Source organism: Andrena cerasifolii, chromosome 16 (genome assembly GCF_050908995.1).
Source record: "Andrena cerasifolii isolate SP2316 chromosome 16, iyAndCera1_principal, whole genome shotgun sequence".
Classification (NCBI taxonomy): domain Eukaryota; kingdom Metazoa; phylum Arthropoda; class Insecta; order Hymenoptera; family Andrenidae; genus Andrena; species Andrena cerasifolii.
Window position 1 is genome coordinate 1052583 of NC_135133.1, and position 13796 is coordinate 1066378.

The following is a 13796-nucleotide window of genomic DNA, read 5'->3' on the forward strand; positions in this document are numbered from 1 at the left end:
TCACGAGGACTGCAACATTCTAGTTTGAACAAACTCCCAGACATGAAGGGCAAAATGTAATTGGTTTGGCGTGGAATAACTCATTGCAATCGAACAGGGAGGCAATTGTTTGTGTAAAAATAAATAGAAAATAGGGAGAAAAATATTTTCATACGAGGCTTTGTTCTCGAGAAACTCCATTCAGAAGGCTCGTATTATGTGTGTGCATCAAAATACAGAAGTAAAGCTGGTATAACTATAGACGACACGAATGCTTATGCGAAAATAAATCAAAATTGTGGAACATCCTTTTGTTCAAACCAGACTACGTTTGCGATAAATTCTATTTGAAAAAAGAATAATGGCGTACGCGTGCACTTGATTTGGAATTGACGGACCACAGCAGATAATACAGTGTAACTACAGATTAAATGAATTTTGATGCAAAAATATGTCGAAATTGTAGGATAACTTTTTCTTGAAAGAGGCTTTGTTTTTGAGAAAATCAATTTTCGAAATCTACTATGCGTACATTTACACTTCTGGGCCAGTATTTCCTGCGCTTCCCATATTTTGCATTTTTGTAAATGTTACTCAGAGGATATTCCAACCTTACTAATTGTGAGGTATAAAAAAAGATATCCTTGCATTTTGCGTGCGATGAAAATTAATATTTTGTCCTTCGATGTCACGTGAATCACACCAGTACTTAGCAAGTTATGTAACGAAGTACTTTTTTCTGTGAGTACTACTCCATTCCAACGAAATGAACCTGAGTACTAAATTAATTGGTGTTTGTGAGTAGCTATCAAACTTGCCCCCCCCCCTTAGTTAACACTAAAAGGTAACACTAAATGACCAGAATCAGTTACAATAACAATAATAAGTGACAAGTGACAAGTGACAAGTGACAAGTGACAAGTGACAAGTGACAAGTGACAAGTGACTTAGATTAACACATTCACTGTTGTGACGATCAAAATTATTACTATTGACGGCAATAATTATCATGTCATTGCTTGTTTTATTATAAAAACTAATATTGATAGACAATAAATACACATAGGTATGCAAGTGATGTTATATGTAAGATAAATGCTGAAGAGATGTAATATGCAAGATGTTTTGAAGAAGGGGGTGGTATTCTGATTGCTCGTGATGCAGGTCAAATTTTTCACCCACGCTCTTGCGTGGCGCGCCAGAAAACACCACAGTCCTGCCCGCGCGCAAACCTCGAATCCAGAAGAGTTTACATAAGAGACAGAAAAGGTAGTTAGAAAAGGAAAAAACGATACTTGAAACCAGGCTCGTTGCGCGCCTCAGGATTTCCGACAGTGCGGACGAGTCTGAGGCGCGCGACGAGCCTGGCAGCCGATCCTGGCAGCCAAGACTCCAGACGCAACGCCTTCGATAAGCCGTGCCTCAATGGGTTTCGAGGACTTCGACCCTCGAGACCAGGGGGGCCGTACCATGTTGCCCCCTAAGACGTGGCGAATAAAAAATTCTACATTTCGCACCGGATCTTGGCGAAAGTGACGTGGATCGTTTCCTTATGTTTTCCCGATGAAAATGGTCCAAAAAACGACACAAATCGGATTGTAATTAAGGAATCTTCATAATAAATTGATTTCCATAACTTCGTTAAAAGTAGTCCGATTTACATGATATTTGTGATCATTTTAATTGGGAGAACGCCAGGAATCCATTAGTGTTGCTTTCATATCGATACGACGAAGAGTAAAGAATTTCTCAATACGTTGTAATGAATATTTCACCCTCGACTGTGGGTCGCCGACCTCGATTCGCTGCGGTTGGCCAAGGATTCATACCTGTTTCAGAAAAACTGTATACTTTATTCTTTATCGTATCGATATGGAAGTGATACCGATGGATTCTTTACGTTTTTCAAATGAAAATTATACCAAATTTCATGTAAATCGGACTATTTTTAACGAAGTTATGTAAATCAATTTATTATGAAGATTCCTTAATTACAATCCGATTTGTGTCGTTTTTTGGACCATTTTCATCGGGAAAACATAAGGAAACGATCCACGTCACTTTCGCCAAGATCCGGTGCGAAATGTAGAATTTTTTATTCGCCACGTCTTAGGGGGCAACATGGTACGGCCCCCCTGGTCTCGAGGGTCGAAGTCCTCGAAACCCATCGAGGCACGGCTTATCGACGGCGTTGCGTTTGGAGTTTTGGCTGCCAGGATCGGCTGCCAGGCTCGTCGCGCGCCTCAGACTCGTCCGCACTGTCGGAAATCCTGAGGCGCGCAACGAGCCTGGTTCCAAGTATCGTTTTTTCCTTTTCTAACTACCTTTTCTGTCTCTTATGAAAACTCTTCTGGATTCGAGGTTTGCGCGCGGGCAGGAGCGTGGTGCTTTCTGGCGCGCGGGCAGGACTGTGGTGCTTTCTTGCTGCGCGCCACGCAAGAGCGTGGGTGAAAAATTTGACCTGCATCACGAGCAATCAGAAAACTACCCCCCTTCTTCAAAACATCTTGCATATTACATCTCTTCATCATTTATCTTAGACATAACATCACTTGCATACCTATATGTATTTATTGTCTATCAATATTAGTTTTTATATTAAAACAAGCAGTGACATGGTAATTATTGCCGTTGATAGTAATATTTATGATCGTCACAACAGTGAATGTGTTAACTGCAATTTCATTTGCCATCGCATTGCCGGGGAAACATTTGGACATTTTTTAATGTACCCTTGTAAAATTTTACACTCGTTATAACTGAGTCATAAACCATTTCTAGAATTTATAGCACCTTCAGGTCAACCAAATTTAGCTTCGTAAAAACAGATGTTTCAGTGTACCCTACAGTAACAGCATTTATGATATCCTTTATAGGCCAGGTATATCGAGGAATTTGTATACTTTTCGCGAACGTATATCGCGATCGTGTCTTGTCGATCGTTTCGCAGATCGATAATATACATCGAACAGGTAGAACACAATACACCACTGCGGTGGATCGTGTACAAAGCATGTGGAGTCGACGTAGAAATGGGAGCCCGAACTCGCTATCTCTAAGTAGTGACGGGTACGACCTTCTGGCCCGCGCGAAGGAGCGCCACGATCCGGCCTCACGTACTTTTGCGGGCCGCGCGGCGTGTGGCGCGCCGGCCCGCGGGCCGGACCGCGCGCAAGACCGTCCGTGTAAAGGGCCCTATTAGAGCTGATCAAGTACCCGGAAAAAGCAAGCCGAGCCTGGCTCGGCTTGAAAAACCGGGCCGAACCGGGTACCCGAAAGAACCGAGCGGCTTGGACAGAACCAACTTGAATTTTGTTCAAGCGGCCCGAAAGAAACCAGGCGGACTGGATGGAACCGAGCGGATTGAACTTTTCCAAGCGGCTCGGAAGAAACCGGGCGGATTGCATGGAACCGAGCGGATTGAATTTTTCCAAGCGGCCCGAAAGAAACCGGGTGGCTTGAAAAGAAACGAACGGTCCGAATGAAGGTCGAGCGGACCGCTCGTTTCTTTCCAAGCCACCCGGTTTCTTTCGGGCCGCTTGGAAAAATTCAATCCTTTTCGTTCTATCCAATCCGCCCGGTTTCTTTCGGGCCGCTTGGAAAACATCAAGTACTTGGTTCTATCCGAGTCGCTCGGTTCTTTCGGGTACCTGGCTCGGCTTGGAAACCGAGTCCCGGATTGGTTCGGATTTCAAGCTACCCGAATATTCAAGTACTCGTACAGCTCTACTCTCAATAATAGTGATCCTCTAGGGCAGGCTTGGGAATTAAGTGAACGCGGCGTTCGATTTTCAGAGGCAAGGCCTCCTTTCTCCCCTCGCGCGTCTTGGCCAACCGCGGCGGCCAAGGTGCTTGGAGCGCTTTAGGCCCGTATCATATGAACCGCGCGTAACGCATTGGGGCGACATTGTATCAATAGGTTTCCACATCGCCCAGAGAGCACGATTTTCGATGCGTTTTTGTTTTGCCAACGCGCCACGCGCGGTTTACGTGGGACGGGCCTGAGGCGCTCCAAGCACCTAGGCCGCCTTGCGGGCCAAGACGCGCGGCGGGAGAAAGGAGGCGTTGTCTCCGAAAATCGGCCGCCGCGTTCACTTAATTCCCAAGCCTTCTCTAGGGAGTGATTGGAAGAACGTCGTATATCGTCGCTGATTGATTGCCGCGATTTTGGAGTAAAATCGGAAGTAGACAGAGGAAGAAACTGTAAAACAGAAAGAGACAGAAATACTGATAGAAAGAGACAGAAATACTGATAGAAAGAAAGAGAGAAATACTGATAGAAAGAGATAGATATGTTTATTTCCGGGTTTGCTCCAAGATGGCTGCGGTTATACCGATCACTCCCTACGGGATCACTAATATGATGAAACTTAAGCTACCTCTAAGTATATTTCTTTCTCAGTATGGAATGCCCGATAAATAATCTAACAAGTCGAGAATGGGTGACATTAAACTACTACGTCGAGGTACTGGAACCATTTAAAGAAGCCTCCGAAATAATGAGTGCCGAAACACATCCAACTCGTTCACGGTATCTACCGATAGTCATTGGCATAGAACAAAAACAATGCAATCCATTTCGGCAGAACATTCTAACCAGATTTCGTGATTTCATTAAGAATATAATGTCAATCTTTAAACAAAGGTTTCACTTTGTTTATACTTGTGAGCCCATTCTTCTCGCAAGGCCCACTAAAGCTGTTCAAGTACCCGGAAAAAGCAAGCCGAGCCGAGCCGAGTACCCGAATGAACCGAGCGGCTCGAAAGAACCGGGCGGCTTGGATAGAACCAAGTAGCTTGAATTTTTCAAGCGGTCCAAAGGAAGCGGGCGGCTCGAACAGAACCAAGCGAATTGAATTATTTCAAGCGGGCTGAAAAGACCGAGGCGGCCCGAAAGAACCGAGCCGGCCCGATTGTATGTCTGTACATTGTACGTCGAGCAGTTAGGAAATAGGTTAGATATACTTACCCCAATTATAATACAGACTGCGGAAATTTATGTACATGCATGTTTTTATTGGAATGACTTAAACAAGCGAGATTTTGACAGAACTATGTTTCATCATTAAGAGGATGTTAAAAATATATTTTCGATTCCACAAATTTTGCATGTTCTGGATATACGTTGCACATTCTGCATATTTTTCATATTTTTTGCAGATACGGAATTTGTTTACAAATTAGCTTGGTGCCATTAAAATTTTATAGTTTCATATGTTAAAAAGTTTAATAGTGTAATAGTTACATACATATTCAAAAGTTTAATAATTCAATAGTAGGTACAACGGCTTGATACGTACAATATATAATTATTACAGTATAGTTATTAGTATACTACAGTTTTATAAAAGAAGTTTCGTGTACCTCACCCCCCCTCCCCCCGTTATCTTTTTCAGCATATTTGCATATTCGCGGCATATCATACTTGCCTAAACTTCCGCAGTCTATATTATAATTGGGTTAAGTATATCTAACCTATTTCCGAACCTATCTGCTCGACGTACAATGTACAGACATACATTCGGGCCGCCTCGGTTCTTTCAGCCCGCTTGAAATAATTCAATCCGCTTGGTTCTGTTCGAGCCGCCCGCTTCCTATGGGCCGCTTGAAAAATTCAAGCTACTTGGTTCTATCCAAGCCGCCCGGTTCTATCCAAGCCGCTCGGTTCATTCGGGTACTCGGCTCGGCTCGGAAACCGGGTTTCGGCTTGGTTCGGATATCAAGCTACCCGAATATTCAAGTACTTGAACAGCTCTACTGCCCACTGATCCACGCGTGACTGTTACATGTTATGCAACAACGAAAGCTATAAGACAATGCCCTGTATGCATAAAAGTAAGTATAAGCTTTTACCAGTGATTTTTCAAGCAAATGCTCAACTCCGTATGCAATAAAACATGAAGTATTTATTAGAAATAGTTTTTACTTATTTTCCAGTAAGTACGTAAAATACGTATGCATAACACATAGTACTTACTGAAAACTGCAAGTAAATGCTAGTGTTATCTTAAGTCTGCTAATTGTCTATCTTAAAATGTCTGCTCAATCGCAATCACGGCGTTGTTCATGCAAATTCGTGCCCGCAAGGTTTACAAAAATCGAAGAAACCATACCCGAGAGTACCGTGCCCTGTTCAAATTCGAAAAACACCATGTGATCTACCTGGCGGACACATTTTTAGACAACGTGAACGAAACCAGAGGTGGTGGTCTTTCACCGAAAGAGAGAATGGTGGTATTTTTGAGATACACAGGTGATCCCGGTTTTCAAGTAGGCATTGGTGAGGATGCGTGTGTTCATCAGAGTACAGTTAGTCGAACAGTAACTGAAGTTGCCTACAAAAGAAAACAAGAGAAAACAATCAGAGCAAAAAAAATACTTTATTTTCCTATAAATTCACAGGCCTACCGGGTATTTTGCAGGGATCCGAACCGCCTAGTAACCCTAACCCTTACCCGGTTAACCAAGGAAGGTTTCTGTAACCCATACTAACCGCGAGGGAACGATTCTTAAATTCTAGAAAGAACCGAAGTAACCGGGTTTACCCGCTACGAGCGGGTTACTAGTAAAATAAGACAGTCTAGCCTAGTGTAGACTTGTGTAAAAATTGTCCGATTTACATGACATTTGGTATGATTTTCATCAGGACAACATAAGGAATCCATTGGTGTCACTTCCATATCGATACGATAAAGAATAAAGAATTTCTTACCACGCTGAAATGGATATTTCTCATTTTCACCACTTAACTGCGGGGCGCCAACCGCAATTCGCTACGGTCGGCCGAGGATTCATACCCGATTCAGAAAAAAATAATTCTTTAGTCTTTATCGTATCGATATGGAAGTAATGTCGATGGATTCCTTATGTTTTTCCGATGATAATCATACTAAATTTCATGCAAATCGGACTATTATTAACGAAATTAGCCTCGGATTATGGAAATGAATTTTGCATTAAATTTCCTTCATTACTTTCCGAATTACGTCGTTCTTGGTGTCAGTTTCATTGGCGAAAGATCTGATTAGAAATGTAGGAAGTCGAAGATTTCTCACTTCTTAATACGCACTCCAACCCCTGTATTCTTCCAATATTACTGTAACCGCATTAACCCGGTTAACCCGGTTAGTCGGGTTACAGAGGAATTCTGTTACCCGGTTAGGCGGGTTAGTCGGCGGTACGGCGTACCGAACCGGGTACGGGTTAGGGTTCGGTTCCCTGGTATTTTGTTAATAGATGGATTTTTTCCATTGTTACCTAACAATTTTAGCAGCTCTTCTTCCCATGGTTTCAACACGATCTTCTTATTTCCTAATGCGTTTTTCTCAACTTTCTTTTTTAATTTTGCTTTCATATTGTTTTTTTTTTTTAACTGATCAGTTATGGTTTTCCTAAAATTCTTTTCATAACCTTTAACGGGTCTAGACATCGCGGATATTTTGGCTGTTTTCACCGAAGGAATTTGCGATTTATTTAATAATACCGGTTCACGTTTTAATAACCATACAAAGGCAAATTGTGCACTGATCTCTCTTTCAAACTCTACTTCAATAGAATCGGATGACGACATGATGAACCAGCAATAAAATATACGAAAATTAATTTTGTAACGACTAGATGTAGATCCCAATCGGCAGTTTTCAAACATCTGAAGCTCTCTCCATTACAACAAGGTGAATACTTCAATCACTAAGTAAATACTAGCAGTATTTACTTAAAATTTTCCATCATTTACTATCTAGTGCCAGTAGAAGCTTATTCATACGAAATCTAGTATTTGCTCTTACTTATACTTATTACTTTCAAGCATTTTGCTGAGATAACTTTAAAGAAGATACTTTTATTTTGTAATAACGAAGAGATAAAACTGGAAAGAACATCTGGAAATGATGCTACAAGGAGTACAAGCATTACAGGTGATATCACGATAGTATCGTGATATCGTGACGATACATGTACACATACTACAGTAAACTCTCGCTATGATAATATTAATATTATTATTAATATTATTATTAATATTATTATTAATATTATTATTAATATTATTATTAATATTATTATTATTATTAATATTAATATTAATATTAATATTAATATTATTATTATTAATATTAATATTAATTTACTCACCTTGTAGATACATTCGGTGAGTGTGAATGTATACAGAGATTTATGTATAAATAATTTTACAACACCATCCCAAACTTCCAACCTTTCGCAATTTTTAATGGCTATGAGTGCAAAGTATGTAAACAATGATTAAGTATCAAATGTAACCGCGGTGGCGATACAACACTTAAACGAAAAAACTGTGCCAGCTAATACAGATATAGTAAATTGACCGGATTTCTAAGTTAGCATTAATAGTAAAAAAACTTCCTCGGAATATCTGCCTCTCAAGTACCAATTGAAAGTTTATTTTGTAGTGCAGGGAATGTCGTCAGTGCTCAACGAACAAAATTATTAACTAAGCTTGTAGAAGAAATATCTTTTCATTATGAAAACATGAAAATAAAATTTTCGTCTTATACATATATTTATTCCTTACAGTTAGATTAGAATTTGATCAATTGATTGATAATAAATATATAAATATTGGAATAATTCGAGTAATTCGAATATTTACGAGTACAGTATTTCCTCGTTGACGGTTCGCTGGTCGGGACCGGCGATTAGAGCTGATCAAGTACCCGGAAAAAGCAAGCCGAGCCTGGCTCGGCTTGAAAAACCGAGCCGAGCCGGGTACCCGAAAGAACCGAGCGGTTCGGACAGAACCAAGTACATGAATTTTTTTCAAGCGGCCCGAAAGAAACCGGGCGGATTGGATGGAACCGAGCGGATTGAATTTTTCCAAGCGGCCCGAAAGAAACCGGGCGGCTTGGAAAGTAAGCGGGCGGGCCCTAAGAAACCGGGTGGCTTAGAAAGAAACGAGCGGTCAGAATGAAGGTCCAGCGGACCGCTCGTTTCTTTCCAAGCCACCCGGTTTCTTTCGGGCAGCTTGGAAAAATATAATCCTCTTCGTTCTATCCAAACCGCCCGGTTTCTTTCGGGCCGCTTGGAAAACATCAAGTACTTGGTTCTATCCGAACCGCTCGGTTTCATCCAATCTGCCCGGTTCTTTCGGACCGCTTGAAAAACATTCAAGTACTTGGTTCTATCCGAGTCGCTCGGTTCTTTCGGGTACCTGGCTCGGCTTGGAAACCGAGTCCCGGATTGGTTTGGATTTCAAGCTACCCGAATATTCAAGTACTCGTACAGCTCTACCGGCGCACAGTGGGGTATTTGGCCATAAAAGCTGGCCAAAAGTCGATTTAAAAAATTTCGCGTAAGTCGTAAAATTTTTGCTGCTCGTGGCAGTTGAATATGTGAGGAACAATGTAGCAATATTGTTTTTTTCATTTGTGCACTCATGAAGCAACGGGCTTCATCGAAAGTTAGGAGATTTTAGAGCACGCATTTCTTTCTTAACTATCCTCTGAAACATCGTTAGCTTATTAGTGATGTTTACATGTTGTAAGGAAAGTGTGTGAATTCTTCCATTATGGAAGCTTTTCAGGTAAGTATATACTGCACTTTCGAACAAGTTTTAGTTTTTCATCATATATATTTGTATAGTTATTAACGTTTGAAGATAATCGAGAGTTCAGTAAATTTTCTTTACGATTATAAGAATTCATTAACGATTTTGTTATACTTCCGGGTGCGTCCGGATGCTTGTCTTGGTGTCATTACATTTGTTAAAGATTTGTGATCACAATGCAAAAAAAATTGGTTCCGGATTCGTCCGGATGGTAGTTTTATAGCTAATTTAGCTAGAAATGACAATCGAGTGTTGCAGCGTTTCACGCACGCCTGTACGGTCGCGTTCCCGTGTTAACAGGTATGAGACCCATACCATGAAAAACAAGTAATCTCTTCCTCAAAGAAACCATAGAAATGAGTCTTCCTAGTGACTAGGACAGGTCCTTGGACACGCAAGATTCATGTTCCCATGATGAAGAGTTCGTAGCTGAAGTGTTTTCCGACGCGACAAGGAACCGTGGACATCATCGTCTGATTGATCATCGATTTATCCTATTGTGACACAATATATTTTTTAAGATCAATAAAGTATTTTTGTTTTTCATGAAACAACAAAAAATAATGTTGGTCAGTTTTCTGCAATTTTTGGCGCCACATTGGCGTTATCATTTTGAATTTTGAAGTTTTGATATGCGATTCAAAATCAGCGCCCCCAAGAACCCTTATATACCAAGTTTGAACAAATTCTAAAGCATCTAGAATTTTGGCCAGCTTTTGAGGCCAAATACCCCACTGTGCGGCGATGAGTCCACATCATGAACAGAGCTCTAATTCCGAGCGATCGTTTCTCGCTTCTTTCTGGCCGAGGGGTGGAGCGAGATGGAACACTGTGCGTGCGCGGCCAGCGTGCGCGACGGGCTTGAGCATTCAGATGGAATCGTGACTGCTCGACGCATGCGCGCCACGCTTATTTGAGATTATTGATGACCTTTCTCCGAATTTTTATTCCTAGTTTAAAACAGTTGCAGTACAATTTGTAGTATTTCATTTAAAAGTTTATTTTCAAGAATGCCAACAATGAAAATGCCAGTTTGCGCCCCCTGTCAACCTTACGCCCTAGGTAGTTGCCTAATTTTTCAGAGTAAACTCATAAATAATCACAAATAAATGTATTATAAGAAAGGGCGCAATTTTACCAGTTCGCCTAGACCTCAAAAAAGACTTGAGCCGGGCCTGCGTCAAAATTTTGTGAAAGCGGTTTTCGTGCTCGCGGTAAGCACTCGCCACCATCGCACATGCAAAGAACGGAGTGTCAGGCGACTGAAAGACGGAGCGAGACAAAATATCAACGCGTCGTCTGTCTCGAACCGTCCTCACTCGCTCTCGCCTTGGCCGGACAAGAGTGAGACAGAAGTGGTGGGGATAGCGAAAAGCCCACAACGTGTACAAAACACCGAGCCCTCAACGAGACAATACTGTAACTCCAAAGTTGGAGATCAGTTAGAATATATTCGCTTAATTCAAAAGTTTTCGAGCTGAAAATTCACCTCCAAGTAACTCGAAGTCTTACGGGGGCTCGAGTAATCGAGCCGCTTGAGTTTTTCAGGTAGCTCGCATTTTTTCGAATAGTTCGACAATTTCAAGCAGCTTGAAAAATTCAAACGCTCGACTCAGCTCGAACAATCGAACCGAGTTCAGCTCAGCTCGGAAATTCCGGGTACGCGCACACCCCTAAACGAGACTGTCTGTCGACAGAAGTTTTTGCATTGAACTGCATTCGCGATATTGAAATCGTTCAAGCAAGATCAGAGATTTAATTTAAGTCGAAGGAATTTTTTTTCTCTCACCCTTCTTCACGGGAAACTTCTTATGGCTGTTGAATATTCATTGCTACTTTGAAGTATCCATAAAAAGACATTATATTCTGAATTTTATCGATAGAGAAGCATTTGTTGGTTAAAAAGTATACAAAAATATTTATTCAGTTTTAGCTTACATAGCTCATACATCTCATGGACGAAAAAAGAAACAGAACCAGAATCACTTGAAGTCAGCGTAGTGAACAAAAATAACAAAAGACGGTACAGACGCCGTGTTCGTCCAGCGCATGATTTGACGCGCTACATGAATTCGCCCGCGTGACAATCTCGTATCACCATTGAGAGTTTGTAGATTGCAGTAAGTTGTATACGTGCCTAAAATTTCATCAAATCGGATAACGTTGCTCCGAGCTACAAATGTTTAAAGATCGCAGAATAAGGTCGAGAATCGCGAAAATTCCCGAAATCAGCGATTCTCGACCTTATTCTGCGATCTTTAAACGTTTGTAGCTCGGAGCAACGTTAACCGCTTTTGATGAAATTTTAGGCACGTATACAACTTACTGCAATCTACAAACGGTTTTTTTTTTAATTTTCATTACAAACGGTTTTTTTTTAAATTTCATTACAAGCTCACAAAAAAAAGTTTAAAAATCGACCTTTACTATTCTTTTCGCTATTCCAACCAAATACATATTTTTTCAAAACGACGAAATGCGTCAGTTAGCAAACTAATCCTTCCAGCTTCTCAAAAAAACTCAAGTTGTTTGGACCAATTTTAAAAAAAATTATGCGATTTTAAAAAGTGTCCGAATATTAATGCGAGTCACTGTAAGTAGCATTTCTGACGGAAAAGAATTGTCCAGCTTTTGGGCCTGCGAACCCTGTCGTAGACCTTTGGCAGGTAGGTATCAGTTTCAACAGGCAATGCCACCCGTGGCGCCAGTTCCTATTCCAAAGGGTTTTCTTCCAGTGAAAATCAGTAATTTTGCAAGCGCTATCTTAAAAACCAGTGGAAATAAAATGTATACATTAAAGCTTATTGAATTTGTCTTGGAACGCACTATCTTCAAAAAGGTAGGTCTTAAAAAAAAAAATAGTTCCATTTGAAAAACCGAACTTGACCATCGTATCTTTTAAAATAATAATAAAAAAAAATCGTCTCGGCTAATAAATTGGCCCTCTCGAACCATTCAATTGCATATTTTTTTAAATTTTGTATCTCCAATACTTTAGGAGATATCGCGCTGTCCAGTCTTAGGTGCGACACCCTGTATGACGGCGCTATAGTCATCTGATATGTAGGTGTTTTTTTTTGCCGTGTTGCAGTGATTGTAAAAAAAAGAGAGGTTTGGATCGACTTGAAAAAATTACCGGATGTGTAAGACATGTGCTATTTCCCGTGAAACCTCTGATATTGGTTGGAACCACAGAGGCCTCCTAGCAATAAAAATTTGCAGAGCGACAACAGTTTGCAAAAATTTTCGATTTTTGCTGATAAATTTAGCTGTTTTCGGTCTGTATAATTAATTTTATACAATATAGAGACTTGCCCGTGGTTCTGACGATAGCGACAAACATAATAAATCTTAGTTTCTCCATTTTGGATGACTAGAACAGTTCCCACACCAATTCCCATCGGAAAAGAATTTTTTTTAAGAAGTTTGTGTCACCGACTATATCTACCTCTACAACACACTTTGTTGCACGAACGTTGCAGAACCGTTGCTGCACATTACAATGTTGCAGGTTGCTTGCAGGTTGCATTGCAATGTTACTGCAACAATATACATATATGTATATGTGCAATAAACTAGATAAAAAAATTATGAGTATTACTTCAAACACACCTTAATATGCAGGCAAAACACCAGATAGTATAAACTTATAGTTTTTGTTAAATAAATTCCCGAAGGTGGCGTTGAAAAACGGGCAGTTATACTAGAGTACCCACTTCAGGGGTTAGACTACTACAGCGTTGCCCCGATGGGCGGTCCGAGAGCACCAGCATCCATCGCGTTTTCCAATGCTCGCGTGGAAGGTGGCGCTCGAAACCAATAAAGTTGCTGATTTCATGTCGATTAAATTGAGTTGATTTGTGGTTATAGGCTGATTTCAAGTCGTTTGGATTTGTGGTTATGAGTTATAATTTTTTATGACTGGGTAATTTTTTAAAACCCTGGGGGGTTTCTTTTCCTTCAGAATTTTGTATTGTCATCCAAACTACGTATGGCTGCAAAGTTTCAAGTCTATTAGATAGTTGGAAGTGGGTTAAAATAGAGTTTCTAGATTTGAACTAAACGAACATAATACAAATAAACAAATAAGCAGAGGATTGAAGCTGAATAAAAATAGTTGTATAAGAAACTTTTTGTTAATCAGAGGTGTAAGTGGGACTGTTCAAGTCTATTCCGTCCAATTATATAATATTATTGTTTAATCATTAGTCAATTCCTTTTTATTTTCCCAATT

At 40.5% G+C, this 13796-nt stretch overlaps 2 protein-coding genes and 1 long non-coding RNA gene across 3 annotated transcripts in view; 2 read left to right on the top strand and 1 right to left on the bottom strand.

Annotated features, from left to right (window-relative positions):
- The window catches only part of LOC143377876 (uncharacterized), a 475856-nt gene that overhangs the window by 388805 nt on the left and 73255 nt on the right, over positions 1 to 13796 (bottom strand). The window lies entirely within an intron of this gene.
- LOC143377900 (uncharacterized) overlaps positions 1 to 13796 on the top strand; it is a 250616-nt gene that overhangs the window by 214692 nt on the left and 22128 nt on the right. The gene's annotated exons all lie outside the window — the stretch shown is intronic.
- LOC143377896 (voltage-dependent anion-selective channel-like) overlaps positions 1 to 13796 on the top strand; it is a 53943-nt gene that overhangs the window by 36874 nt on the left and 3273 nt on the right. The gene's annotated exons all lie outside the window — the stretch shown is intronic.